At 36.7% G+C, this 6,822-nt stretch overlaps 1 non-coding gene across 1 annotated transcript; it reads right to left on the bottom strand.

Moving 5' to 3' along the window:
- Positions 1 to 4,603: 4,603 nt before the first annotated feature.
- On the bottom strand, positions 4,604 to 4,711 carry LOC112745351 (small nucleolar RNA R71). The gene has a single exon (XR_003173285.1). It is a non-coding gene; the product is annotated as a small nucleolar RNA R71 (small nucleolar RNA).
- Positions 4,712 to 6,822: the final 2,111 nt, after the last annotated feature.

The raw sequence follows: 6,822 nt of genomic DNA on the forward strand, positions 1-6,822 counted from the left end.
GAGTATCCCTTGGATCTCTTAATCAGAATCTTCGTGGTATAAGCTAGATTGATGGCGGCATTCATGAGAGTCCGAAAAGTCTAAACCTTGTCTGTGGTATTCCGAGTAGGATTCAGGGATTGAATGACTGTGACGAGCTTCAAACTCGCGAGTGCTGGGCGTAGTGACAAACGCAAAAGGAGGGTGAATCTTATTCCAGTATGATCGAGAACCTCAGATGATTAGCCGTGCTGTGACAGAGCATTTGGAACTTTTTCACAAGAGGATGGGATGTAGCCATTGACAACGGTAATGCCCTTACATAAAGCTTGCCATGGAAAGGAGTAAGACTGATTGGATGAAGACAGTAGGAAAGCAGAAGTTCATAAGAACGAAAGCATCTCTATACGCTTATCTGAAATTCTCACCAATGAATTACATAAGTATTTCTATCTTTATTTTCTGTTTATTTATTATTAATATTCGAAAACTCCATAACTATTTGATATCCGCCTGACTGAGATTTGCAAGGTGACCATAGCTTGCTTCAAGCCGACAATCTCCATGGGATCGACCCTTACTCACGTAAGGTTTATTACTTGGACGACCCAGTGCACTTGCTGGTTAGTTGTGCGACATTGTGAATAGACCATGGTATTGTGCACCAGTTATTGGCGCCATGCCAGGGAGAGAACGAACAACAAATTTTACAACCTCAGGATCACAATTTCGCATACCAAGTTTTTGGCGCCGTTGCCGGGGATTGTTCGAGTTTGGACAACTGACGGTTCATCATGTTGCTCAGATTAGGTAATTTTCTTCTTATTTTGCTTTCAAAAAAAAATTTCAAAAAAAAAATTTTTTCAAAAATCTTTCAAAAATTTCGCATCTGTTTTCGAAAATTATTCTAAAATTTTTTAAGAATGAATTCTAGTGTTTCATGAAGCATGTTGAAGCCTGACTGGCTGTAAAGCCATGTCTAAATTCATTTGGACTGGGGCTTCCAACCCAACATTATCAAGAGCAAGCTAGTTGTTGCTAATCCACCTGCTGCTGTTCCTGATCCACTTGATTTACATGCTAAAGCTTGACTGGCTATTAAGCCATGTCTAACCCTCAGATTGGAGCTTTAGACTAAGAGTGCAAGATTCCTGGAATTCATATTAAAAATTTTGGAATCCTTATTTTTCTTTTTCACAAATAATTTTCGAAAAATCCAAAAAAAAATTATAAAATCATAAAAATAAAAAATATTTTGTGTTTCTTGTTTGAGTCTTGAGTCAATTTTTAAGTTTGATGTCAATTGCATTTTTTTCTAAAAATTTATGCATTTTTCAAAAATTCATGCATTCATAGTGTTCTTCATGATCTTCAAGTTGTTCTTGGCCAGTCTTCTTGTTTGATCTTCATATTTTCTTGTTCTGTGTCTTTTCTTGTTTTTCATGTGCATTTTTGCATTCATAGTATCTGAACATGAAAGATTTCTAAGTTTGGTGTCTTGCATGTTTTCTTTGCATTGAAAATTTTTCAAAAATATGTTCTTGATGTTCATCATGATCTTCAAAGTGTTCTTGGTGTTCATCTTGACATTCATAGCATTCTTGCATGCATTCATTGTTTTGATCCATAACTTTCATGCATTGCATCATTTTCATGTTTTTCTCTCTCATCATTAAAAATTCAAAAATCAAAAAAATATCTTCTCCTTTTTCTTCTCATAAATTCGAAAATTTGAGTTGACTTTTTCAAAACTTTTTAAAATTTAGTTGTTTCTTATGAGTCAAATCAAATTTTCAATTTAAAAATCTTATCTTTTTCAAAATCTTTTTCAAAAATCAAATCTTTTTCATTTTTCTTATTTATTTTCGAAAATTTTAAAAATATTTTTCAAAAATCTTTTCTTAATTTTATCTTATAATTTTCGAAAATATCCTCAACAATTAATGTTTTGATTCAAAAATTTCAAGTTTGTTACTTGTTAAGAAAGATTCAAACTTTAAGTTCTAGAATCATATCTTGTGATTTCTTGTGAATCAAGTCATTAATTGTGATTTTAAAAATCAAATCTTTTTCAAAACTAATTTCAGTCATATCTTTTCAAAAATATCTTTTTATCTTATCTTTTTCAAAATCATATCTTTTTCAAAAATTTGATTTTAAAATATCTTTTCTAACTTCTTATCTTCGTATCTTTTCAAAATTGATCTTCAAAATTTGTTTCAACTAACTAATTAACTTTTTGTTTGTTTCTTATCTTTTTCAAAACTACCTAACTAACTCTCTCTCTCTAATTTTCGAAAATATCTCCCTTTTTTTCAAAAATTCTTTTTAATTAATTAATTGTTTCAATTTTCAATTTTAACTTTTTCCTAATTTTCGAAAATTACTAACCCCTTTTTCAAAATTTTATTTTCGAAAATCCTCTCTCTCTTTCATCCCCTTCTATTTATTTATTCATCTACTAACACTTTATCTCACCCAAATTCGAACCCCCTCTTCCATCTGTGTTCGAATTTTCTCTTCTTCCCTTCTTTACATTACATTCTTTTCTTCTTCTACTCACACAGGGGAACCTCTATACTTGGGCAAAAAGGATCCCTATTATTATTATTTTTCTGTTCCCTTTTTTTCATATGAGCAGGAGCAAGGACAAGAACATTCTTGTTGAAGCAGACCCTGAACCTAAAAGGACTCTGAAGAGGAAACTAAGAGAAGCTAAAATACAACAATCCAGAGATAACCTTACAGAAATTTTCGAACAGGGAGAGGAGATGGCAGCCGAAAATAATAATAATGCAAGGAGGATGCTTGGTGACTTTACTGCACCTAATTCCAATTTACATGGAAGAAGCATCTCCATCCCTACCATTGGAGCAAACAATTTTGAGCTTAAACCTCAATTAGTTTCTCTGATGCAACAAAACTGCAAGTTTCATGGACTTCCATCTGAAGATCACTTTCAGTTCTTAACTGAATTCTTGCAGATCTGTGATACTGTTAAGACTAATGGAGTAGATCCTGAAGTCTACAGGCTCATGCTTTTCCATTTTGCTGTGAGAGACAGAGCTAGAGTGTGGTTGGACTCTCAACCCAAAGATAGCCTGAACTCTTGGGATAAGCTGGTGATAAACCACTATTTCATGGTTTATCTTGTGCTCAATTAAGTGGATTTTATCAACTCTTTACCCACTTATTCATACTATTTGCATGATTTTACATTTGCCTTCCTAATTATGTGCTATGATTGAAAACATGCTTCTTTGATCTTATATTTGCTTATTATTAATCCTCTCTTATTACCATTAGATGCCTTGATATGTGTGTTAAGTGTTTTCAGATATTATAAGGCAGGAATGGCTTGGAGGATGGGAAGAAAGCATGCAAAAGTGGAAGGAATACAAGAAGTTGGAGAAATTGCTAAGCTGTCCAGCCTGACCTCTCTGCACTCAAACGGCTATAACTTTAGCTATAGAGGTCCAAACGACGCGGTTCCAGTTGCGTTGGAAAGCTAACGTCCGGGGCTTCGATTTGATATATAATATCTTATAGTTTCCATGACGCTAGGCGACGCGACCGCGTGATCCATGCGGCCGCATCGCAGTGACGGAAATCCAGCGTGGAAAAATTCGAAACCAGCGAATTCTGGACTGTTTCTGACCCAGTTTGCGGCCCAGAAAACACAGATTAGAGGCTATAAAGTGGGGAACTGCACCCATTCATAGGAAGGCTTTCATTTTTACAATTTTAGGAGTAGATGTAGTTTTTAGAGAGAGAGGTTCTCTCCTCTCTCTTAGGATTAGGATTTAGGATTTCTCTTAGTTTTAGGAGTGACTCTCAATCCCAAGTTCTTTATTTTTATTTATTTTTCCAATTTAATTTATGAACTTTTCCATGTTATGATTTAAATATTTTATTTAATATAATTTAAGGTATTTCAGACTTATGATTGCTCTTTTTAATTTGTTAATGCTCTGTGTTTATCCAAGTTATTTTCATTCAAGTAGATTCTCTTCCCTTTTGGCTTTGGTTGAGCCATTGGAGACACTTGAGTTATCAAACTCATTGTTGATTGAAAATTGGATTTCTTCATCTCATTAATTCAAGTTTCAATAACTCTAGCCTTTCTCAAGGAAAGACTAGGACCTGAGGAATAAGAATTAATTCATCCACTTAACTTACCTTCATAGTTAGAGGTTAACAAGTGGGAAAAAAATCCAATTCTCATTACAATTGATAAGGATAACCAGGATAGGACTTCCAGTCATAATACCTTGCCAAGAGTTTAGTTTACAGTTATTTATTTATTTTACTTGTCATTTAAATATATTTGTGCCCATTGCCCAAACTCCAAATTTCTCCAATTTACAAACTCATAACCAATAATAAGAACATACCTCCCTGTAATTCCTTGAGAAGATGACCCGAGGTTTAAATACTCGGTTATCAATTTCAAAGGGGTTTGTTACTTGTGACAACCAAAAATGTTTGTACGAAGGGATTTTTGTCGGTTTAGAGACTATATCTACAATGCGACTGTTTTTATGACATTCTTTACTAGCAAAAATCCCAACGTCAGCTGGTCACGGCTTTCTTAGCCAAGTTCTTTCCTCCTCAAAAGCTGAGCAAGCTTAGAGTGGATGTTCAAACCTTCAGACAGAAAGAAGGTGAATCCCTCTATGAAGCTTGGGAGAGATACAAGCAACTGACCAAAAAGTGTCCTTCTGACATGCTTTCAGAATGGACCATCCTGGATATATTCTATGATGGTCTGTCTGAATTAGCTAAGATGTCATTGGATACTTCTGCAGGTGGATCCATTCACCTAAAGAAAACGCCTGCAGAAGCTCAAGAACTCATTGACATGGTTGTTAGTAACCAGTTCATGTACACTTTTGAGAGGAATCCTGTGAGTAATGGGACACCTCAGAAGAAGGGAGTTCTTGAAATTGATACTCTGAATGCCATATTGGCCCAGAATAAAATATTGACTCAGCAAGTCAATATGATTTCTTAGAGTCTGAATGGAATGCAAGCTGCATCCAACAGCACTCAAGAGGCATCTTCTGAAGAAGAAGCTTATGATCCTGAGAACCCTGCAATAGCAGAGGTAAATTACATGGGTGAACCATATGGAAACACCTATAATCCCTCATGGAGAAATCACCCAACTCTCTCATGGAAGGATCAACAAAAGCCTCAACAAGGCTTTAATAATGTTGGAAGAAACAGGTTTAGCAATAGCAAGCCTTTTCCATCATCCACTCAGCAACAGACAGAGAATTCTGAACAAAATACCTCTAATTTAGCAAACTTAGTCTCTGATCTATCTTAGGCCACTGTGAGTTTCATGAATGAAACAAGGTCCTCCATTAGAAATTTGGAAGCACAAGTGGGCCAGCTGAGTAAAAGGATCACTGAAATCCCTCCTAGTACTCTCCCAAGCAATACAGAAGAAAATCCAAAAGGAGAGTGCAAGGCCATTAAAATAACCATCATGGCCAAATTCAAGGAGGAAGGAGAGGACGTGAATCCCAAGGAGGAAGACCTCCTGGGACGTCCAGTGATCAATAAGGAGTTTCCCTCTGAGGAACCAAAAGAATCTGAGACTCATCTAGAGACCATAGAGATTCCATTGAACCTCCTTATGCCATTCATGAGTTCTGATGAGTATTCTTCTTCTGAAGAGAATGAGGATGTCACTGACGAACAAGTTGCCAAGTTCCTTGGTGCAATCATGAAGCTGAATGCCAATTTATTTGGTAATGAGACTTGGCGAGATGAACCTCCCCTGTTCACCAATGAACTAAATGCATTGGATCAACTGAGATTGCCTCAGAAGAAACAGGATCCTGAAAAGTTCCTAATACCCTGTACCATAGGCACCATGACCTTTGAGAAGGCTCTATGTGACCTGGGGTCAGGAATAAACCTCATACCACTCTCTGTAATGGAGAAACTGGGAATCCTTTAGGTACAAGCTGCAAAAATCTTATTAGAGATGGTAGACAATTCCAAAAAATAGGCTTATGGACAAGTAGAGGACATGTTAGTAAAGGTTGAAGGCCTTTACATCCCTGCTGATTTCATAATCCTAGACACTGGGAAGGATGAGGATGAATCCATCATCCTTGGAAGACCCTTCCTAGCCACAGCAAGAGCTGTGATTGATGTTAACAGAGGTGAATTAGTCCTTCAATTGAATGAGGACTCCCTTGAGTTTAAAACTCAAGGACATCCTTCTGTAAACATGAAAAAGAGGCACAGTAAGCTTCTCTCAGTACAGAGTCAACCAGAGCCCCCACAGTCAAACTCTAAGTTTGGTGTTGGGAGGCCACAACCAAACTCTAAGTTTGGTGTTGAACTCCCATATCCAAACTCTAAGTTTGGTGTTGGGGAGTCTCAACAATGCTCTGAACATCTGTGAGGCTCCATGAGAGCCCACTGTCAAGCTATTGACATTAAAGAAGCACTTGTTGGGAGGCAACCCAATTTTTATTTAATTATATTTTTATTAGTTATATGTCTTCATAGGTTCATGATCATGTGGAGTCACAAAAACAACTGAAAAAATTGAAGAAAAATAAAAAAATAGCATTAAAAACAGCACACCCTGGAGGAGGAGTTCACTGGCGTTCAAACGCCAGTAAGGAGCATCTGTCTGGCGTTCAACGCCAGAACAGAGCATGGAGCTGGCGCTGAACGCCAGAAACAAGCATGAAGCTGGCGTTCAACGCCAGAAATATGCTGCATCTGGGCGTTGAACGCCCAGAACAAGCATCAGTTCGGCGTTTAAACGCCAGAATTGCATGCAAAGGCATTTTACATGCTTAATTGGTGCAGGGA

Source organism: Arachis hypogaea, chromosome 14 (genome assembly GCF_003086295.3).
Source record: "Arachis hypogaea cultivar Tifrunner chromosome 14, arahy.Tifrunner.gnm2.J5K5, whole genome shotgun sequence".
NCBI lineage: Eukaryota > Viridiplantae > Streptophyta > Magnoliopsida > Fabales > Fabaceae > Arachis > Arachis hypogaea.